Below are 25,525 nucleotides of genomic sequence, written 5' to 3'. Positions count from 1 at the left end.
TTGGTTATTTCTCATATACCCAAAAAATGTGAGGGTGTTTTTGGTGGTTGTTGTTGTTGACTTTCCACTGCTGAGAACACTGTTGAAATATTTTTCCTGATGTCTTTTTTAATGGATCTTAAGGAATGATTTCTAGGTCAATGCTATGTAATTGATAAAAGAAGCCATTCAAAGCAAAATAAACATTTATTCTATGTTTTATTTCTGAAAGAACATATGAAATAATAGAACATTTAACTATGCAGTGTTACCTCAAAATACATTCTAGGATCAAATATTTTCATTCAAAAAATGTAAAACATATGAGTTCTAATTTTGGAATAAAACATTCTTTAGCTGAGTATTTCTCAATGCATTTATGTGAGCAAGCCACAGTATGAGGTCAGTTATGCTCATTATGAGAGCCAGCATTTACTTTTAAGTATTTTAGAAAAAGGAAAGGCTAAAACTCCAATGTCTGTACAAAATACCTTCAATATTACTCCAAGTGATTAGAAAAAGAAATGTAGGGGTGCACAATTATTCTAGTATTACTAGTGAGATTTACCTGATATGGGGAGGGGAACTAGTAAAATATGATTTGTAACACTCTTTTGCATCTCAGGCTACAGTTCCTCTTGCCTAATGGGTGGGAGCTAAAGTCTCAAGTGATGTATGGAAATTCAAGAACTCTACATGGCTAAATTGTTTTTATACTTTCCGCTTGTTAGTTTCCCTGTCATGACAAGCCAGCATGGGATAAAAATGTTTAGAAGGAAATCAAGGAGGTCACTGTGGCTAAAACAGGATGAACAGGAAGAGTAGTAGGAAATGGAGTCAGAGAAGACAGGACAGGGAAGGAACAAATCTTCAAAACATTGAAGGTCGTGGTAAGAGTTTGTGGTTTTACTTTGGGTGACTTGGGGAGCCATAATAGGGATTTCAGCATTATATGACATGAACTAAATTACATAATATGATCACTATGGGTGTTATGTATATTGAAGATGGATGTATATGGAAAAGGCAATTATGAGAAATCTTTGGGTTCTCTCTCTCAATCTACATTGTTTTTGGTGGTAAAAGAAAGCTTACATGGTGAAGTCCTAAGAAGTATCTTACTAACTTTTTAACATGTGAAGTTGTTCAGAGGAGAATGGCTAGAGATATGTCTGAGTAGAGTTAAAAAAAATATCCAGAATATGGTACTTAAAATCATAAAATCTCCCAAGTGAATGAAGAGAAATCCAAAGATTGGACCACTTGGGGGTGTTAGAGTTCAGATGATGAAAAATAATCTTTTGATATTGCTGTTTCCAAAGTCACCTTGTAAACAGAGGGTCGGGTTGATGGGATTAGTGTCATTGTGCCTAATGGAAATTGCGGTTTTGAGCTTGTGAGTAGCAGTAAGGCAGCAGAGAGAAAGGAAAGAGTTTTGCCACGAGTACACAGAGTTGGATGCACTCCCGTGAGAATTTGTTGAAATCTGTGGAGAGATCAATGGTGGGTAAGCTTTATTTGAACCAGAGGCCTTTGGTGGATCTTCAGATCAGTCACTCTATTAGCAATGTCAGGACTAGTGAAGCAGCTGGCTCAGACTCTCTTTGTCCCTCTTACTTGGCAATTCTTATTTGACTTAGTCGTCTCTTTCCCTATTTCCTTTTCTCTGGTCCCAGTTGTTCCTCAGGGCTGTTTTTTGGTCTTATTCTCTACATTATCTTTATGATATCATATCTATTTCCATGGCCTCAATCCTTAGAACACACACCTTCTATCTTTATTTTAGATTTTTTTTACTAATCTTGACCTGACATCTATCAAGTGATGACTCATAATACTTCTAAGTAATTGTTTAAAAATGAACTCCTTCCTTAAAGTCATTAAATAAAAAGAACATACACTTTTGAAGAGAAAAAATATTTGAACACAAAATCATAAAAAATGGTATCCACATGGTCAATAAATATGTAAAAACGGTGTGCAACTTTCATTCACCTAGGCGAATGCAAGTTCAAGTCATGTTTAATAAATTACTACAAATCCAACAGAATGGCTAAAGTGAAAAGATGGAAAATTCAAAATGATTACAAGGATGTAGAGCAACTGGTATTTCCATACGTTGTTGGAAGGAGTTTAAGTTTTCCGTGGGGTGAAGAAACAGACTCTAAGATCTTTATGTACCAAAAAATCACAGTAATTCTGAATATAAAATGATGCCTACCAGGTGGATTTTTATTTTGACTTATCTATCTTTACACTTAAAGTTGAGTTTTATACAGAAAACAAGAATCACTATAGAAAGTGGCCATAAGCAAGCAAAAATAAAAATAAATACATGCACATCTCCCAATTTATAATGGTTTATCTAAATTCTGAAACTTTGAGACTAAGTCACAGTACATTGAAATTTTTCTTAATTCACTAAGAAGAAGGGGGTGTGAAGACTAGCTTCTCCCCAGCTATTCCCTGCCCCCCACTCAGTGTCAGATTTTTTTTCCACACATTTCAAGACATTCATTATGGGTGCTTTAGAGTGTACAAAAAGAGTCTAAGGCAGCGGTAACATTCCGTTGTTGTTATGCCATTTAAGAAATTAGAAAAAGTAATTTAAAATAGCTAAAATTTGTACTCTTTGATTGTGATATCATCCTAATAGAACATAATATAGAGAGCAAACAGAAATGTCACAGACTTATATGACTGGTGGAGATTACTAAATATCATCTGGCTCATATTCTCCTTCCTTTAAGAAAACTTATACCTAAATCTTCCCAGATGACTCATTTCTGAAAATACCCAAGGCTTAGTGGTCTCACTATAAATACATATGCAGTTCCCCCCCTCTGTGAGTAATGTCTCCTTCATATTTACTGTAAATCAGTACATATCTATTTAAATTTAAGGCCACGACATGAACCAGAAATAAATTAATCCTATGTTTATGTTGAAGAATAACGCTGTGTTATGACTCATATTTAAATCACGTATTGATAAAATTCTATCTGCAGTAAATCACTTCATATTTTGGTGTTAGTATGGTGGTAGGGGAACTGCAGTAGCTATGATAAAGACTAGCTTGATGTTCACTAGTTGTAGTTTCCTCTTGTTTTGGTTATAATTCTCAGCCTCTTTGGCACTTAAATTAAGACTATGTAACTAGACATTTCACTTTTACTAAAAGTTAGAAAAAAAAGCAGAAAAGCAACAAAACAAATTTGGCAGTATCAGTGAATTCAATTATTTGTAAATGAGGAAACGGAGGATCAGAGAGTTTAGGTGTGTAACTTTAACCACACATTTTATAAATTGCAAAGCAAGTAGCTGGGACTAGATTGTAGGTTTTCTAATAATGCTGTATTTTTTACCAGCAGTCCACAGTGTTTTGTATGTGTTATCAGCTACTTTTTAGATTGAGCTTAAAAACAAGTTTCAAGAACAGTATTGCAAAAACAACTCAGAACACAAGAGAACATCAATAAAAGAGAAGTATGAAAGAATAGAATCTTTTGAGAAAAATAAAAACTGTGTAACAAATAAATTCTTTACAAAAAAAGGTTATACACCAACACAGATTGGGTCCATCATAACCTAGCAACTGTTCAAAATGAACAAAAAACTTCATTTTTAAATACTTGAATAAGCAGAGATTTTTCAATGGCTTCAAACAAAAGGAAATCTCAAAACAAGAAATATTTATGGATTGTCTCTGAAAGTGTCCTGTTTATATACTTAATAAATCATAAACCTGTTTTATATAAACCTGTTTATATAGGAAATCAATGAAAGCACAGTAGATACAGTTTCCTTTTGGCATGAGGTGCCTTTGAAGGTATCCATAGTCTAACATGCTGAGTGTGAAATATACATCAGGGTAATGCAGTCTCATTATAGAAACATAATCTGAAAATGAGTTTACAAAAAATGAAGGAAAAAAGCATTTTCCTGAATATCTGAGTGCATGAAACACACTGGAAAATATTGATGTCTGTAGACTGCCCAGGCATGTCCAAAAGATTGCACAAATATTCTGAATTAGGGGACTCTGACTTTCTAAAACTATGGTTTGCTCCAAAGCTAAGCTCTTGAATAGCTTCTCTTTTCATTCTTTACTTTTTCCTTCATTATTTTTAATCAGTGCCATGGATTTTCATGCTATTTATTCATCAATAAACTTTCAAACATATGAGTAAACCTAGAGATCTCCACACTCAAATGACCAAGTACTTTCTCAATATAACCATTTGGATGCTTAATAGATGTCTCAAACTCATTGTATAAAAAATAAACTTTTGTTTTTCCTCCTCACCTTTAATTTCATCTCAGAAAAAAACAAAACATTTTTCACTTCCTCAGATTAAATGGCCTTGTGTCATTCCTGACACCTCTCTCATACCTCATATTCAGTGTGTCAGAAATACCTGTTGCCTCTGCCTTCAAAATGTAGTTCAAATTTAATACTTCTTAACCAGCTCTACTGCTAACATCTTGGTTCAATCACAATCATTTCTTTACTGGGTTATTTCAGTCGCCTCCCAGAGGTTTTTACTATTTCCATTTGTGCCCTCATTTAATTTATTGTCAAAGATGACGCTGTAATAATCCAGTTATTAATTCATATACTGCCGCTCATGTGCTCAAAATCTTCCTTTGGCTTCCCCTTTCCATGCAGAACAAAGGCCAAATGCTTTGCCCTCATTCCCCCCCTGCAAAGCCTCCCATGATATGGCCCCCCAACCTCTCTAACTTTAATACTTATTATTCCTCCCCTCAATCCATCCACTTTGGCCACATGGACCTTTATGCTATTGGTTGACCATAGAAGATACACTGCAGCTTTTCAGCCATTGTTCTTGCTATTCTTTCTGTTTAGAACACTCTTTGTTAGATATATAAATATGTAAGTTAGATATATACGTATGTAAAGTTCAATAGAAAACTGAAGGCACACTCAAATGAAGATAAAGTGAGGAAGATTTCTTTAAAATGAGACGAATTTATGTTCATCATCATTAGCCATCAGGGAAATTCAAATCAAAACCACATTGAGATACCACCTTACACCAGTTAGAATGGCAAAAATTGACAAGGCAAGAAACAACAAATGTTGGAGAGGTTGTGGAGAAAGGGGAGCCCTCCTACACTGTTGGTGGGAATGCAAGTTGGTACAGCCACTTTGGAAAACAGTGTGGAGGTGCCTCAAAAAATTAAAAATAGAGCTACCCTATGACCCAGCAATTGCACTACTGGGTATTTACCCCAAAGACACAGATGTAGGGTAGAGAAGGGCCATATGCACCTCAATGTTCAGAGCAGCAATGACCGCAATAGCCAAACTGTGGAAAGAGCCAAGATGCCCTTCAACAGACAAAGGCATAACGAAGATGTGGTCCATATATACAATGGAGTATTACTCAGCCATCAGAAAGGATGAATACCCAACTTTTATATCAACGTGGGGAGGAGATTATGCTACGTGAAATAAGTCAAGCAGAGAAAGTCAATTACCATATGGTTTCACTTATTTGTGGAACATAAGGAACAGCATGGAGGACATTAGGAGAAGGAAGGGAAAAATGAGGGGGGTGGAATTGGAGGGAGAGACGAACCATGAGAGACTATGGACTCTGAGAAACAAACTGAGGGTTCTAGAGGGGAGGGGGTGGGGGGATGGGTGAGCCTGGTGATGGGTATTAAGGAGGGCATATATTGCATGGAGCACTGGGTGTTATACGAAAACAATGAATCATGGAACACTACATCAAAAACTAATAATGGGTATTGTATGGTGACTAACATAACAAAATAAAAATTTTAAAAATTAAATTAAATTAAAAAAATAATAAAATAAAATGAGACTAATTGCTAAGGTTTGGGTAAGGTGCAGGAAAACACCTCAGCAGAAGAGAAGAAATACTTCCCATTTTCTTTCTCCACTAATAGATTGAATTATTTTACTTACTATTACATGAGTCTCCCAGAAAACAAAACAAAACAAAATAAAACAAAACAAACAGAACTAATCAAATCAGAGAGAACAGTAACTGATTTTCTTCTTGGTCTGCTTTTCTACTCCTGGGATTAGTACAATGTTAATTTTACAGTAAGCACTTAATAAGGAAGAGTAGCAGCTGCAGCAGTAGTAACTGTAGTTGTTGTTGTGGTAGCAGCTCTAATAGTAATAGTAGTTGTAAAAATAATGCTTTAAAATATACCAGACATTGTTGTGTCAAGTGCGCTAATTGCATTATTTTACTTAATCCTTATTACAACCTAGGAGATAGAGACATTTGTTTTCCTAACTTCAGGGACTGGGTAGCTGAGGTTCAAATCGTAAGCAACTGGTGAGGCCAGGATGACAAGAAAAAAACCTGACTCCTGCCTACTTCTCTTGATGCACTTGACCGCTTCTTGGTTGACATTAACTTTTCTCTCCCTCTGCAGAGTAAAAAGGATCGTTCATATATACAGTGTTAGGCAGTGATCTTGCTGATACTCCAGGTTCCTGCAAACCCTCTGTATTAGTTACCCAGGGCTGCCATAACAAATTGCAACAAACGTGGTAGATTAAGACAACAGAAATATATTGTCTCACAGTACAGTTTTAGATGACAGGCCAAAATCAAGGTGTGAACAAGGCCATGCTCTCTCAAAAGGTTATGGAGGATCCTTCCTTGTTTCTTCCAGCTTCTGGTGGCTCCAGCTTTTCTTGGCTTGTGGCAGAATAATAGAAATTTTGGCCTTTATCTTCAGATGAGCCTTTTCCCCGTATCTCTGAGGATCCTTTTCTTTTCTCTTATAAGGGTACCCTCATTGGATTTAAGGTCCACTCTAATACAGTGTGATCTCATCTCAATCCTTACCTTAATTGCATTGCAAAGACCCTATTTCATAATAAGGACACATTCTGAGGTTCTAGGTGGACATGAATTTTGGGGGAGCATTGTTCAACCCAGTAAACCCTTCTTTCTAGGGACTGAGATAGACCTTTTAACCCTTTTAATTCTACTTACCTGTCAGTAAGGCTTGAATTCCTTGAGAAGACAGCCAGAAGCTCATCAGCTCTGAATTATTACACTATCACCTAAATTCCCATGCTATCTTGTACCACCTATGTTAGGGATGTCCCCTTCTGTTGACTCTGGGATTAAGACTAATTGACACATCTAAGAAATAAAGCACCCTGCCAAGATCCTGAGTGAGAATCCATATTTAATAATACAAGCAGTTCCTGACTTATGTTGATTCAATTTATGATATTTTGACTTTACGATGATTGGAAAGCAATTCATATTCAGTAGAAACCACACTTTGAAGTTTGATTTTAACCTTTTCCTGGTCTGGCAATATACCATATGATACTCTCTCATGATGTTGGGCAGTGGCTGCTAGCTGCAGTTCCCAGTCAGCCACCAATCAGAAGGATAAACAACGAATACACTTACAACCATTCTATATGCATGCAACTATTCTGCTTTTATTCAATAAATTACATGAGAATATTCTAATATAGGCTTTGTGTTAGTTAATTTTCCCTAACTTAAGCTAATGTAAGTATTCTGACCACATTTAAGGTAGGCCAGGCTAAGCTATCATTTTTGGCATGTTAGATGTATTAAATGCATTTTTACCTTAGGATATTTTCAACTTATGATGGGTTTATTGGGACATAATCCCATCATAAGTCAAGGAAGTGTTGTATTCAGCTCATATTTGGCCCTTCCACTTTTTCACAACAATGTAGTTCTGATATTTTTAAAAAAATCCTTCAGCTATAAGGTCCATAAAGTGTTAGATGGGGGCACCTGTGTGGCGCAGTCAGTTAAGCGTCTGCCTTAGGCTCAGGTCATGATCCCAGGGTCCTGGGATGGAGTCCAGCATTGGGCTCCCTGCTCAGTGGGGAGCCTGCTTCTCCCTCTGCCTGCGACTGTCCTGCTTGTGCTCTCTCTCTCTCTGACAAATAAATAAATTAAATCTTTAAAAAAAAGTGTTAGATAATTTTTTTAAACTAAAGCTTAATTGGTATGAGAAAGGAAAATTCTCAAAGGACAAAAATAAAATTGAACCATAAATACTAAAAAGTGAGTAAACTCTGAAACTGGAGCATGCCGTCAGTTCATGTTGATCCTAAATAAAGCAGAAATTTTGTTTTAATTACTGGAGCAAATATAAGAAGTGTAGGGTCCTTGAAAGTAAGAAGGAAGTCTAGCAAACCTTGTGGAAAATTGGGCCCCCAAATTCTATCCCTCTTAGCTAATGAATGAAATAACAATATTCTATGCCACAAAGGATAATGGAGAGAAAAAAAATTTCTGGAAATTTATAATATAATCTACCCTACAGATATACACCAGACTTTCAGATTGAAAGTAACAAGTTTTAATATATTTCATGGGTATTTAATTTATGAGAAACTACCAAATATCTAAGAGCACTAAAAGTATCAATTAATATTGATGTATGTACAAAATATTTATTGCAGCAAAATAAATACTTAAAAAATCAAAACTGAACATATATATCTATAATATTCTGTTAGTATAAGGGAAAGCTAGTTTCAGAATAATGTATGCAGTATGATTACATTAAGTAGGTGTCTTAGTTTGGATTTCCTTCAAAATGAACTCAAAGACAAAGAATGAAGTATAGCTAGATTATTTGGGAGGTAATTCTTGGAAACACAAATGAAGATATAGAGAAAGTAAGACGGAGAAGGAAGACAAGTCAGTAAATGGTGTGGTATGTTAATGATTCTGTTATAGATAGGGACAGTTTGGCCTCAATCCTGTTGGAGACCCTCTGAAATTGTCTGAAGTATGTCTCATACGGGCCAACTGCAGAACAAGGAGGGAGAAGTATTTCTTCATGGATTCTTCTCCCCGCCTTGTGTGTGAATCCTCACACCCACACCCACCCAGTGATTTCCAGCATGTCTTGATTATACAAATATCCATAGTACCAACACAAACTCAGGCCCAAAAGAAGAGAGACCCAGGTAGTTAAAGTCAGCAGTTGTCAGTGTGATGGACTAAGTACTACGACAGCTTCCATTGAGTGCAGGTTACCTATGGACTCTGAAGGCCATGGGGCATCAAGTGAAGCTGCGGTGGTGAGGGGTGGAAGCATAAAAACACCCATCCGTGAGCATGGAGAATGATGTGAAAAGATACCTTAATTTATTTTTTCTTGTCAGTTGGAGAAGAGTTTAGATAGTTTGATAGGTTTATCTTTATGTTATCTTTGCATTGTTTGACTTGCTGCTATAAGCATATATTATTTTTTATATTAAATATATATAATAGCCATCCATCTTAGGAGAATGTATTTACTACTTTGGTAGTCCATCCATTAAACAAATAACACATTTAATAGATATATATTGATGTCTGGAATTCACAGAGTTAATTCGGCAATATTATTCCATACAGATAAATAAGCTTTAATAAAGAAATTCAATTAAGCATTCTTTGACAGATGATTCTATTACAGAGATATATTAAGGATGAGTAACCCAAAATTTTATTTCCAGTATTTGGAAGATTTTCTGGTTACTTAATCCCTGCTCACATTTTCAATTTTTAAATAATATTGTTTAAAATAGTCTAACCTTTGTGACCAGGACAAATGGGGAAAATGAAACAATCCAGAGGATATGATTACATAGTTTTTATCTATCCTCAAAACCAGAAGTTGAGCTTTGCCAAGCACAAGACCTTGTATATGAGAGAAAATCAACAAAAATGTCTTTGATAAATGATGCCTGCATTGATTAATATTTGGTTTACTGAATGAAGGAAGGAATGATTCCAGTCAGTCAATTTTACAGATTCAAACATCTGGAAATCTGGAAATAACTGTATTTCATGACGAATTTTCAAATGCATAAACCTTTCATTTTTAACATAATGAAAATCTACACTATTAGGATAGGGTAAATCTGTTTTAAACCCCAAATCTCAATGGCCTACCACAAAGGTTTTCCTTGTTCACATCACATAACAATGAAGATCAGGCATTCTTCCCTGGCAGATTCCCCCTGTTAGCGACTTGGGGATTTGGATTCTTTACATGGTGTTGCTTCACCAATTCGAAATCTTTTGTTTTCAGCTAAATGAAAAGGGAGAAAGAGAACATGGAAGAGATGCCAGATTATTTATTTGAGGAGAGAGGATGTCAGACTATGAAGTTACTTTTATCACTTCTGCACCCATTTCATTAGCTAAGATCTTGTTGTGTAGTCCCAATCTAAGTGCAAAAGAGGCTGAGAATTTTAACCAAAGCAAGAAGAACAAGGTTTGGTCAACAGGCAGCTAGTCTTCATCATGACTATAGCAGTTCCCCTACCACCATACTGACACCAAAATTATGAAGTGATTTACTGCAGATAGAATTTTATTTATATGTGATTTAAATATGAGTCAGAATATAGCATTATTCTTCAACATAAACATGGGATTTATTTATTTCTGGCTCATGACAAGGGGTCATAATAAGTTTAAATAGATGTGTGGTGATTTACAGTAAATATGAAGGAGACATTTCTCACAGAAAGGGAAATTGCATATATATATTTATAGTGAGACCACTGAACCTCAGGGTGTTTTCAGAAATGAGTCATCTGGGAAGGTTTAGGTGTAAGTTTTCCTAAAGAAAGGAGAATATGAACCAGATGACATTTAGTAATCTCCACCAGCCATATATGTCTGTGACACTTCTATTAGGTCTTTAAATTATATCCTATTAGGGTGATAATATATATAGTATAAGTGACCAATGTCCAGAACATTTCCTATCATTCCTGAAAATTTCCTATAATCAGAGTGCCAATTTTAGCTGTTCTAAATTATTTTCTCAATTTGCTTAAATGGCATAATAATAATGATAATCATGATGATAATAAAACTGTGGAGGAGTACCCTGGCTTTCGTCTCATCATATAGAATTCTAAAGCACCTATAACGTATGGCCCAAAGTCTGTGGTAATAAATCGGCCACTGGAGGGGGAAATGGATGGGGAAAAACTCTCCTTCACACCCCCCTCTTTTTATCAAATATAGAAAAATTTCAACTCATCATGGCTTATTCTCAAAGTTTCAGAATTTGGATAAATCACAATGATTTTGGAGGAGTGCATGTATTTATAAAAAAATTGTTTGCAACTGTGGGCCTATTATAATGATCCATGTTTTCTGTATAAGACTCAACTTTAAGTACAAAAATAAGTTGGAAGAAAAATTCACCTGATAAATACCATATTATACTCAGAATTTCTCCTTTCCTCTTAATATTGCTTTTTGGTTAGGTCAAGATCTTAGTCTGTTTTTGCAACCCATGGAAAAGTTTTCCCAAGTAAGACTCAAGGGCTTCAGGTCCCCCTTAGCCCAAGCTCCCTGATCAATCTGAGTGATATTTGTACATAGGTGGCAACCCTTTCAACATTATGATTTACCTAATGTGTATTAGTGTATTATTGCTGTAAAGTACCACATATTTTGTTGCCTAAAACAGTAAAATTTTATTATCTCATAATTTCCATGGATCAGGGGCCAGGTCTGAGTTAGCTGGGTCCTGGGTCCTCTCTGAGTCTCAGTAGGCTGAAATCAAGTGATGTAAGTCTCAGGTCCTCTTCTACTTTCACAATGGCAGAGTTCACTTCCTCACACTAGTATGATTGAAGTTTCCATTTTCTTGCTAGGTGTTGTTCAGAGACCACTCTCAGCTTGCCCTTAGACTCTTGCCATGTAACCCCCTTCACGGCCCCTCTCAGCATTGCAGCTTATTTTTCAGGGCTAGAGGAGAATCTCTCCCTATTCTGCTAGTCTGCTGTAATGTAATTATGGAAGTTAACCCAACACTTTTGTCAAATCATTTGAATTAATCAAATAAATGTCTATCCCATTCACAGATTTGACTCACACTTAAATAAGGGGATTTTACAAGGTGTGTACACCAGGAGTAGGAATTTTGGGGGTCATTACATTATTTTATTTAGAATTCTGCCTACCACATAATTCCTTTATATTAGAGAAAATTTATTAGATGGATTTTAAAACTAATACTAAGTAGGGGGCGCCTGGATGTCTCAGTCAGTTAAGCATCCTTTTGATTTTGGCTCAGTCATGATCTCAGAGCCCTGAGATTGAGCCCTGTGTCAGGCTCTGAACTCAGTAGGGAGTTTGCTTGAGATTCTTTCTCTCCCTTTCCTGCTTTCCCTCCCCACCCTGGTACTCTCTTTCAAAAAAAAAAAAACAAAAACAAAAAACAAAAAACCCCCACAAAACCCAACAAATACTAACTAGGATACCTATTCCTGATTTAATTACTGCTGATAAACATGTTAACAGTTTGGTTTTAGTTTAGAAAACTGACATTGATGACATTTCAACAAAGATTTAAACTGTCTTAAAATATGCATAAGATACAAAAATAGGAAATGTACTTTAAATGAGTAAGAAAATTAAAGCAGGAACAATGTTGCTGTATAAAGGCTACATTTTGAGATTTTTATTTGGATTTGGACAGATCTATAAGACAAAATGCCCAACCCCTATTCACCACAATGATAATAAGCTTTTGTTTCAACATTAGCCTGACCTTTGGAGAAAATCAGTCAAATGACATCATAGTTTGTAAAACAATGTAGGTTAGTTGATAGGATTCTTGAGATGATATTTAGGAAAAATAACAGCTATAACTTCCAGGTTCCAAAATAAAATTAAACTACACTGCCATTTAAAAAATGGACTTGATGGATGCCTGGGTGGCTCAGTCATTAAGCATCTGCCTTTGGCTCAGGTCATGATCCCAGGGTCCTGGGATCAAGCCCTGCATCAGGCTCCCTGCTCCGTGGGAAGCCAGTTTCTCCCTCTCCCATTCCCCCTGCTTGTGTTTTCCTCTCTTGCTGTGTCTCTCTCTGTCAAATAAATAAAATCTTAAAAAAAAATGGACTTGAAGAGACATCATTCATTATAGCTAACATTTATTGAGCTCCTATTATGTTTTAGCAGCATTCTAAATGAATTATATTAAATATTACAAATACAGTGTCTATTTTTCATAATTATTCTAAAAGTCAGGAATTCTTTCAGATGAGGAAACACATTCACTAAATATTTTGCTCAAAATTCATGCAGCTACTAAATGGTTAACTCAGGATTTATACCCGTAATTCTTTAGACTCTAAGCCCACCTGGTATAGCTACTGAATAGCAGACCCTGACATCCGCTGACTCAGATTCTGCAGTGTTTACTATTTACAAGTAAATGGGGGAATTCTAAAGTAGATAATGTTGGCTATTTTAAAAGACGGTTTGTAATAAACATCAAGACAGTTGAATAGAGCTTTGCAATTATCTGGGTAATAAACTGAGTGCAAGTTTAGAGTCTTAATAGGTATTTTTAAATTTAGTTGACATACCATTTAGGTAGACCTTTTTTGTCTTTCTTATTTTATTAAAAATTACTCTGTAATGTAAGCCAACAATTAGTTGTAAGAACTGTGTGGTGTTTAAACTCTAAAAAGAAGTTTTGGATATGTTAGCAAATATGGGGGATCTGACTTATGGTATGAAAATAGCACCATACAACCCATCTGGAAACAAAAATAAAAAGATCCATGAATCACTTTCAACAAGTGCTCCAAGCCTCCACAAATGTACTCACCAAGTAAAAGATAATATTGCAGTGGAGATGAATTTATACTGTGAAACTATGCACAATAATCACACAACTTTTTAGGAAAGTGTGATTTGAGAATCTTATATATTTTCATATTTTTGGACATTATGGGGGATGTGAGATCTTGAAAGTCTTAAAAGGAAAAGGTTTTTATGTAAAGGTATTGTTCTACTTGAAAAGAATGATCTCAGTACCTTAATGTTGATAAGATTAAAAGATTCACTATTATTTTCACAGATTTTCTTAGACAATAATATAAAGTATATTTTAACAACTGAAATTAAGGAGGTACTGTCCTGCAGCTATTACACTAATTCTTCCTTTATATAGAAAGGAATAGAAATCATTGCAAGAGAGTCAATCATATACTGTAGCTAACATTTTAAACATTTACTTCGAAAACTTTATAAACTCTAATGAACATCCATTGATATGTGATAGCTGTGTTGATAGAAGTAAAATAGGAATTAGAAAGAAACAATGGCAGCAATGAATAATGTTTTTTTTTAAACTTTTAATAGAGAGGGTTAAATGGATGAAACAAGAATAAAATAAATAGATCCAATTTCCAATTTATGTCTGTAGATCAGCACATATTCAGCCTTCACTTCTATTACTTTCATATGTGCTTCTAAATTCTGAGGAAAAGTGTTTCTATGTGGGATTAAAGCTTGGGTGCCTAATAAATTAAGGCAAATGAAAAAAAGACATTCATTAGATAAATTTTATATGTAAGAGGCAGGGAGGTGTATTGAAAATGAGGAAAACCCGATTCATACCAGCCCTAGTTTGAGTCTCATGTCTGGAACATATGAGCTGTCTTACTCTTCAGCAGTGTCATTCAATCCTGCTGAGTCTCTATTTCCTCATATGTAAAAGAGGAACCATGGTATCCACCCAGCTTCTTTTAGTATCCAGAAATATGACATGAGCAAAGTAAAAATCTTTAGAAAGTGGCAAAATCTTTTAAAATATAGATTGCATCCTTACAAGAAATAAAATATATTCTAAATACTATTCTGAATGAGCCAGAAAGTAATTATATTAACAATATAATTATGTGTATATATATATATATATAGCACTAATTTTAAATTCCAAATAGCTAAATAACTAAAAATGTGTCTTCCAGACTTGAATCCATGTGTGCAACAATGAAAAATTTCTCAAATGGTCAACATTTTCATTATAATTACATCCAACCCATCCTTTCAAATTTTGGACTTCAAATGTTTTTCAAAAGGAGACACACTATATCTATTCTGAGCTGCATAGTACCTAGTAGTATCTTTTCTATGTTATACCCAGAACATTATTGTAAGTATTCTTGAAGAGAAAGTTCTAATAGCTATATTCAGAGTTTTAAGACAAATTATATCATAAGCCAGGTTTTGTCTGTGTGGGGGTTTTTTGTTTGTTTTGTTTTGGTTTTGGTCTATGTGATTTAATGCCAAATATTTATACAGAGAGACATTCAGCTTGACTCAACATCATTTTTGGCCATGTATGTGCAAAAAACAGCCTAAAATGTTTCATCTTGAGAAATTAAAAATATTGAATAAGATTAATTCACAAAGATTTGAAAATATATGGATCAATAATACTCTTTTTGACAATTGGAGAATTCACACCAAGCTTTTAAAGGAGAAAAATGAAAGGGAATGGACAGTAATGAAGGATTACAAACTTATAACCAATGAAACATCACTAATGTTGGATTAAGTTTTGGAAAATAATTTATTTTTAACATTCTTATCTGTTTTTACACATCAAACTTTTATCCAATTAAAACAAATTTACTGTGTATTTTCCAAAAAAGGTTAGTTTTTAATTCAGAAAAAGAAAAGATTTTTAAAAGAAAATTGACCATAGTTATTTCTCCTTTTCCACATATAGGAACAAATGAAGGAGTAGGCATCAGTTAGGAGTGTTATCCCCATTTAGGATCTTCCAAATAGAAACATGAAAGCAATGAGAAGGGTGGTGTCTCCCCTCCCCAGAAGTGGAAGACCAGTGGAGTAAATAATAATTTTCAAATACTCTATAACCTCTAGGTCTCTCCTGGAATCCCACATCAAAGACTAATTTTCCTATCCTATTTCAAAATCTGTACTAAAGTAAATGTTGGCATCATTTGGAGGAGAAGGTTTTACCCATACTTGAAACTAATGTCCTGAAAATTGTGATGACCTATGTCAACGTAACTCACTATTGGGACTGAGACCTATGAACAACTTTGTCAACAAGATTTAACTGTTCCATGAAATTCTTACCCAGGTGAATAAGATTATTAACCAAATAAAAAGCATGTTGTCCTACTTACTCCCCCAAATTATGTTAAACCAATTAAACTGGGCAAGTAGCTTACTTACCTTGGCAAACGGTCCTTCTATTAGGGCAGCAGCTTGCTTGGCTGGGTGATCCACACTGGCTCATCTGTTTTCTCATCTCTCTGCCAGTCATCAACTATTACATCAGAGATATTTTTCAATCTTGCCTACTTTCCACCCTCAAAGACTGAACCTAGCTATCAGACTAAAGCTATCTGAACCTAGATCAAACTTCCTATAAATACCTACTCTTAACTTCCTGCCTTTCAGACACTGATAAGACTGACAAGATTTTTTTTCTCTTGCTGCAGTTAAGTTTAATGAACCTATCTTTAGGTATTTTCCAGTACTTTTTGTGAGCAAGTCTACAGTTGAGAGGTTTTTTTTTCCCCCTCCCAGAAAAGTCATCCATTTTCCCTTCAATGAATTGCTTTCCAAAATATTATATCATAAGCACTCTTGCCTGACTGCATTTTTACAAATCGGCTGTACTGTTAGTAAAATGAAACTTCATTTTGCTTACCTAAGCAATCTGTCAAGTTCATGTATTTTACTTGAGAAGCCATCTTTCCACATGAGATTTATTATGGAGGATTGTGGCCTTTACAGATGATGGCATGAAAAGAATAGATTGTTAAAATCATTGCTGTTCATTGGTCAAAGGTTATGTTTCCATATATAAGGAAATTGAAGATCACAGACTAATTAGCTTACTGAAGTCACCAGGAAAATTAATGTTTCCTCATTCTAAACCAGTGTTCTTCAATCAGCTTTAAGATAAACATTTTCAGTTACAGATAGAAGTCTCCTAAAACAGTATGCTCATATAGTATGCACTTACTTCCTTTTGATCAGTTTCCCCTTTGGTTTCAGTTACACAGAGAATGAGACAGTTAATGTATCTCATTACCTTTATGTAAAGAGGATGCTATTAATGAAGAAGCTACACAAAATAATGCCAGAGTCATCCTTTTCCTAGTATTTTATCCTAACTCTTTATATTACCGGCTTAAACAGTTCGAATTATTCACCTTCATCTTAGTTAAGTTCTGATTAAGCAAAAGGCTCATCACCAAAAATGTTTTAAGAGTAATCAGTATAATCATGAATATCTAAAAGAGGTTCTACACTCAAATATTTAACATAAAATAAAAAATTGCATATAATTTCTATTACTAAGATAATTGCTGATCTCATTTTAGTGGGACAGATTGAAGTACAGGTTTTTAACGTGATGCTATTTGCAATAGTCAAGTTCATTTGCTCTTCTAAGTGTGAAGTATGTTGATAATTGATAGGAGGAATGGTCAAATGTTTAGTCACCCAGAGTGGATACTACAGTTTTTCTGGCAGATACTATGGTGGCGTCTGAAATCAGTTGAAACAGTGTTTGCTTTTTTTTTCCTTTGATCCACCATTCTGACACATTTCCCTTGCTATTTATTAAAAGAAAATGGATAATACACTGTGTGTATGTGTGTATATATATTCATGTAATATAACATATGTTAAAATTACTTTTTTTCCAAATATGTTTTAGAAGTTTAAAATACTTGCTGCTTAAGATAAATATCAATTATAAGCAAAATAGAAATGGTATAAACTTTGTTGATAATGTACTTGGTTTCCAAATTTCACACTGCCTCTGAAATCACTAATTTCATTGGTTGATTTTTATATTTTTTCCTTTTTTTCCAGATAAAGGTTGAGTAAATATTTCTCTTTTAAAGGTAATTGAAATGAAAATGTGTGAATTTCCTCCTGTTATATGGAAATTTTAATATAAAATTAAACATACATTTTTAACAAAGACAACAAAAATATATGTCTCAATATTTATTTTATTTGGAAACGTACCAGTTAAGTAAAGCCATATTAGAAAACACCACATATGTCTACACCCTCTCTTGATGATATTCCATGCAGAAATGACTACTGTAAACATTTTGTTATATAATTTATTTAACATAAATATGTTAATGAAAGTGTTGATGCAAAATAAAAATTCAGAAATGTCTCCCTTTAGCTCTAAATTCTGGTCATCTGTACCTCTATTTATATAATAATTTTTTTTGCACATTGTGTATCTGACATTAATATAATTTCAAGATGATTATTCTTTTTTAAGATTTTTTTACTTGTCTGATAATATCTATTGATTTTGTTATATTTTTAAAACACTTTAATTTGCACATTGCTTTGTTCCATAGCATATGTTACCAGGATTATTTTACTTCAATCTTTGTTCCTATCTCTGATTTACTTATTTATTTTTTTTGAATTAAGTTCCTAGAAGGGTATTTCTCAGGGAAAGGGCAAGCACAGATATATGGCTTTTGAAACACAACCAAATAAGCCTTCAAATGATTGTACTATTTCACACTTTCAACAATAATGTTATAGTGATAATTTGTGATAATTATACATATATGTATATATCCCAAAGTGGTGTGTATATATATATATATATATATATATATATATATTCCCCCAAAATGGTACATCGATAAATATTTGGTTTTCTATTTTACTTTCTAGTTATTTTTTATTAGTGGTGCTACACATCTTTGCATATTTGTTTTTCTATTGTATTTTTATTTTTGGGAAAATCTGTCAGGAATAGTTGTGACTTCTAGAATTTAGTAGCTATCTATTAAAATAACACATTTATAAACTAATCTTAACATTATGTAACTGTATAATATCATATTTCTAGATCATGTGATTTATGGTTTTTGTGGGGTTTTTGCGGGTTTTTTGGCTCATGGTTACATTTCCACTTAAAAAAATTAGAATAATGTTTCACAGATGTACATAAAACTAAAAATTAATACAAATAATATTGCAATTCCATATAAAATATCAACAAGCAATAAAATAATTGTGTGCTTGAGTAAAGAATCATGAACTTTTATCTACCTAGAAAATAGATTTATAAGCATGATGATTTTGCAGAGGTAGATAAAAAAGAAAAATATGTATAAATTTTGTATATCTGAAAAATTATGTATATCTGAAAACTAGATCTTATTTGAAATGGCAAGTTGTTTACCCCTACTCCTAGCACTCTGTTAGCAAATATAGTCAAATATGTGACTTTACTACAAATAATTTATAAAACCACTTGAAATATCCAGGGGAGTTATTGTGCTTAGAGAAATCAGATTAGACATATGCAACAGGAAATTACTTAATCCAGTAGTGTTATTGTCAGTGCTAATTACTTCAATGGAACCACCGAACTATAAAGTAGACGAATGGCATCACAGAATATGTGTCGAATATATGAATGCTAACTTCATACTTTTTTGTTCTCTTTTGCACAGAAAATTCACACTAAATTTATTTCAGGCTGTCATTACATTTTAATCTTGGAATATAGACTGAAAAGGTACATTGGGAAATATCAAGGAAGCACCACTTACATATATGAACGAAAGGGTATTGCTATGTGAATGAAATAAATTATTTCCTATGCCAAAACACAGTATTATTTTGCAGAAAAGAACTGAGGCGCAATTCTTTTTTTTTTAAGATTTTATTTATTTATTCATGAGAGATAGAGAGAGAGAGAAGTAGAGGGAGAAGCAGGCTCCCAAGGAGCAGGGAGCCCGATGTGGGACTCAATCCCAGGACCCTGGGATCATGAACTCAACCGAAGTCAGACGCTTAACCATCTGAGCCACCCAGGCACCCCAAACTGAGGCGCAATTCTGACTCTTGATTCGGTGTTATGAAATGCTATCTATTATCCATTCATTGTTAATTAGTTTATCTTTCCCACAAACTCTAGGAAAACTCTGCAGTGAATAAAAACATGCCGTCTCTCATTACTGAATGCTTTAAGGATAGAGTAAAAGTGGTCTTGTGAGTTTCTGAGTTGAGATATTAAATTGCAAAATATACTTTTTGTTTTTATGATGTCACAAAGCCAAATATCATAATTTTGTGATTTCAAATTATCTTTCTGGGTAATCTTGTCGATGCATCTTGTTTCTTGAATTGTCAAAAACAGTGTCCCAGAACACTAAATCCCTGACTTCTGATATTTAGGGTGACATATTAAGATTCCTTAAAATGGTCTGATAGCCAAGATACTGTTTTCTAAACTTTGATAATTTTCTTTCATTTCCAAAAAATAAATAAAGCAACATTATCATGCATGTTTTAAAACATATTCAAATGCTTTAACAGAACATGAAGGAATACTTTCTTGAGCCAAACACAATATAAGAATAGATTCAGAATTCAGTACTTTCTTCAAGTTGAAATATTCAACCTTACAGCTTCTGGATATAATATTCTTTTTTGATTTGTTGTTTTTGTTGTTGTTGTTGTTGTATAGAGTGTAAAATATGGCCTTTAGTGAGGAATTGCTCCTTTATCTTATAGTCTATATTCGATCCAGTGGTCCATTTAACTGCCTTAAAAGCTCAAAATATGTTGAGTCAGCAATAATAGTTTTATTATTGAGTAGCAATAATCCAGTTTTATTTTACAACACTTATATTGAAATGGAACATACAAAATTACTGTTTCATTGTGTGGAATGAAGTTGCTCCATATAGCGTTTCTTTCAGGCAAAGGAATTATATATCTGTTTATCAATGGTTAACTCATCATTTCATTTTCATTATAAATTCAAGATTGACCTTAAAACCCTGAAGCAATTATCTTCATCAATAATCATCATTGTTATTTTTACCATCCTTATTTTACTGGACACTTTTAATGGTAACTTTCCTGAGTCTTGACATGCATTATCTTATCTAAACAATAAACAAAAGAAAGAGGTCCTATTGTTATTCTATTTTGCAGAGGGGGATTTTGAAGCTTCAAATTAATGAGGTCTCAGAGAAAATAAGATACAACTTCTTCATTAATTGTCATATTTAGAATAGTCATTTTCTTTTATTGAATTTACTTAACTTGCTATATTAAACTAATTGTGAGTTACTAATATGTAATACTTAGTTTCCTAACAAAGATATCATGGATTTATCTCAGGTTTCTGAAAAAAACTATTTTTTTCTCTTATTGAACTGTGTTTTTATACTAAGGGCATTATAGAGGAATCATGTTTTCTTGAAAAATATAAAGGATATAAGTCATAACTTTTACTTTCAGACTGATCAGTAGCACTTTACAAAAGCTGGGGTCCAAGTATATTTTATTTTAAAACTTAAAGTATTCTTAGATCTAGGATAAGATTTCAAAGATGATCTTACAATGTTCCTGCACACCAAGCCTCATGACAGAATTGCTAATGTAATCATTTCTGTGGGACAGAGCTGGGGGGTTTAGTGGTCAGCTGAAAATACCATTATTTTCTTTCCCCATTACCTCTGAACTCTAACTTCTACACTCAAATATTTGCAACTTGAACAATCATGTAAAAACAAGAACTGATTATAAAAGACTTAATAATAAAAAATAGTATTTATTGCATCTACAGTGTTCGCTAGGCCCTGTGACTGATGATGAAAGCAAAAATCTAAAAGGATGTGATCTTTAGTAAGAGTTTAAAGAGGAGTCTTTTTCGGTTTATGATATATTTTGCAAATTCGAGTAATTTTAAAATTGCAATGTATATATAAAAACCCTGGAAATATCTTGTTAAAAGCATATCATAGGTGATTAAGACAGTAGTCTTTTTGTCTGGATTTTGCCTGAGTCCCCAAATGCTGACTTAGTACTTTGTAAACACTCAAGCTACTAGAGTGCATCATGTAGCACACAGACACAGTGAGAGAGGAGATAGGTTAGCAGGGACCAGAGAAGGAGACAAACCGTAAGAGACTCTTAATCTTAGGAAACAAACTGAGGGTTGCTGGAGGGGAGAGGGGTGGGAAGGATGGGGTGGCTGGGTGATGGACATTGGGGAGGGTATGTGCTATGGTGAGCGCTGTGAACTGTGTAAGACTGATAAATCACAGACCAGTACCACTGAAACAAATAATACATTATATGTTAAAAAAATTAAAAAAAATAAAAAGGTTAGCAGGGAGCATCTCATTCTATACAGCTAGACTCTGTAAGAACAGAGAGCCAAAAACTATAGAGATGACTCCCTCGGAAAGTGCAGTCAGTCTCCACAAAGGGAAAGGCAAACAGTCTTTTCCAATCCATAGATATTTTTTTTTAAGATTTATTTATTTATTTGACAGAGAGAGAGAGTGAGAGCAGGAACCCAAGCAGGGGGAGTGGGAGAGGGAGAAGCAGGCTTCCCACCAAGCAGGGAGCCTGATGCAGGGCTTGATCCTAGAACCCTGAGATCATGACCTGAGCCGAAGGCAGCCGCTTAACAACCGAGCCACCCAGGTGCCCATCCAATCCATAGATTAAGTGAGGGTGTCCTGGGACTACTCACAGGTTTGTCCCCTCAAATGTGGATAACTGAATTGTACCCATCTGAGCTGTCTAATGGTGTGGCTAGGTATGAGTTGACCTGGTAGAACATATAGGAGACTGCATCTGGAACGAACTGCACTTCCACTGATGGGGGGTGGGGGGTGGGGGGTGGCAAAGACATGTAAGCCTGAGAAATTAGATAAGAATTCCAAGGAAAGAATTTTATTCTTCAAAAGGAATAAAATCGCAAAAGAAGGGGAGGGAAACTGGAAACACAGAGGCTCAGGGTAACATCTCAATTAGCTAGATAGTAGAAACATGTTACTCCATGAGGAAAATCTCATCAGAGATGCCCCTGGAGGACCTGAATACCCTGCAAAAGAAACCATGAAACAGCCCGAGTTATGCACGGACTGTAGAGAAGACCCCATACCACGTAACAATGGTTGCACGCAGGCAGGTGTGGACCCCTTCTTTTGGGGGCTTGAGGCTCACATAATTTTGGAAACTCTCTTAAGAGAAAAGATTACAGAATCCTTAACATAAAATCATGTATTAAAGGAATATCTGTTTAGAATGCAGAACCACAATAAATTATGTTTCTATAAATTGGTTCTCGTTTTTAACAAGATTGCTAGGAGGACTTTTTATGTGCAGTGATATTTTAAAATCGCTGACTCAGAACAACAAAATACAACCCAAACTGAAAAATTACTGTAAACAACTTAATGGGATAGGCCACATACTCTCATTATTTTGCTTTTGTCATCTGTCATACAGGTTAGCAAATAATAGGCAGTTCATTGATAGCAGTAATCATTATACAATTTCTCTAGCAAAGTTATTTTTCTTGAACAGTGTAAGTTGGAAGCATTAGAATAAAGAAGTTAGGATTTTGGTATCTTTTTAGAGGCTTAAACATAACAGTATGTTTGATCATGACACAACGGGTCCAAGCACTACCTCTGAAAAATGAGACCTCGCTTAATTTTCTAATTTGATAAGTAATAAAATTATATTATTTGTTTTAAATATACTATTCTGAAAATGCAAAGGAAATATTCATTAAATGAATAATTGAAAGTAATTTTACCTAAATTGAAAGACCTCTTTGAAAAAAGGCATAAAATGAAGTTGAATTGTAACACAAATGAATAAGTGGATGAGTCTACATTTTTGAAATTTATAAATGTAAGCTATTCATACAAACAGTGTATAATATACACAAATCTTTGTCATTAATTTTCTGAAAAATATTTTGTCCATAGGCTTTAATGGGCTATCTTTGTATATGATTTTATATAGAAAATTATTTAAGGAAATTTTACTCAATTATTTCAGGTCTGGAAAAACAATGTAAACTTTTTATTCACTGGGAAGAAACTGTAATCTCAGTAACCTTAAGATAATATTTTAAATTTTTATGAAATGTCTCCTATGTGCTTTAAATTCAAAACATACATATTCTCTAGATTATTTCTTGCTTCTTTTATCTTTTTAACTTTCACACTGCCTTTTACTTTTTAATTAAACTTAGTCTTTTGATATAATTATGGATTCACATGCATTTATAAAAAATAATAGAGTTCCTAAGTGCACTTTAACCACTTTCCACCAATGATAATGCCTTGCTACAGTGTAGTACAATGTCACACCCAGAATATTGGTTAATACCAATATAGTCAAGAACAGAGAATTTCCATCGCCACAAGAATTCCTCACGTTGCACTTTAATAGCTACAACCACTTCCTTTACACCCTACCTCCTCCTTTTCCCTTAGCAGATACAAATCCATTCTCCATTTCTACAATTGTGTCATTTCAAGAAGAGTGTATAAATACAATCATAGGATATGTAACCTTTTGTGATTAGCTTTTTTCACTCAACCAAAATGTATGGATATTAATCTAGGTTGTTGCCTATATCAATAGTGCATTCATTTTTACTGCTGAGTAATATTCCATGGTATGGATATGCCACAGTTTAGCCTTCTTCTCCCTCTGCCTCTCTCTCTCTCTGTGTCTCGTGAATAAATAAATAAAAATTAAAAAAAAACAGTTGCCACAGTTTATTAAATCATTCATCCATTGACGGTTTACCTACTGAAGGACATTTAGTTTTTTTGCCAATTTTGGCTGTTACAAATAAAGCTGCTATAAACATTTGTGTGACAGTCGTGTGTGTGTGTGTGTGTTTCATCTCTCTAAGATAAATTCACAGGAGTACAATTGTTTGGTTGCGTCATTAATATTTTAAGAAATTGAAGACTGTTTTTCATAGTGGCAATAGACATACACAACAGTATTTGAGTGATCCAATTATTCTGCATTCTCTCCAGTATCTGGTGTGTTCACTGCATTTTATTTCAATCTGATAGATATATAGTAATATCTCATGTGATTTTATTTTATATTTTCCTACTGACTGATGATATTTAGCATCTTTGTATGTGTTATTTGCCGTCTGTCCACCCCTTAAGGTAAAATGTCTGTTATTTCTGCTAATTTCCTCATTGCATTCTTTCATTATTTACTATTTTTTACATAGTTCTTTTGCCTAATATGTGATTTGCAAATACTTTCTCCTAGTCTGTAGCTTGTCTTTATTTTTATTTTTTTAATTTAATTTATTTTTATTACATAAACTCCACCCCCTATGTGGGGCTCGAAATCACAACTCGAGAGTTGCATGCTCTTTTGACTGAGCCAGCCAGGTGCCCCTGTAGCTTGTCTTTTTATCCTGGTAGCTGGTTACCTTCACACACACACACACACACACACACACACACACACACGCACAATTGTTGCTTTTTAAAAACATTTGAAGTGTAATTTATCAATTTTCCCTTTTATGGATCCTGCTTTTAGTAGCAACGCTGGGTACTATTTGCCTAGATTTAGATACCAAGCTTTCACTCCAGTGTTTTTTCCAAAAGTCTTACAATTTTACATTTAACACTTAAATCATGGTCCATTTTGTGTTAACTTTTATATGGGTGTTGAATTTTGTCAAATGTTTTTCATAAATTAGTTGATATAATTATGTGGCTTCTCTTCTTGAGGGTGTTAATAGTGTGCACTGCATTTATAGACTTGCAAATAATGAACCATACTTGTTTCCCTGGAAGTAAACTTGGTCATGGTACATAATTATTTTATGTTTTGCTAAGTTTTATTTGGTAGTATTTTGT

This window comes from Eumetopias jubatus, unplaced genomic scaffold (assembly GCF_037043125.1).
Source record: "Eumetopias jubatus isolate StellerSeaLion01/CBP00866 unplaced genomic scaffold, mEumJub1_p1.0 scaffold_6, whole genome shotgun sequence".
In the NCBI taxonomy this organism is placed as follows: domain Eukaryota; kingdom Metazoa; phylum Chordata; class Mammalia; order Carnivora; family Otariidae; genus Eumetopias; species Eumetopias jubatus.
This window is presented reverse-complemented; position numbering follows the sequence as displayed.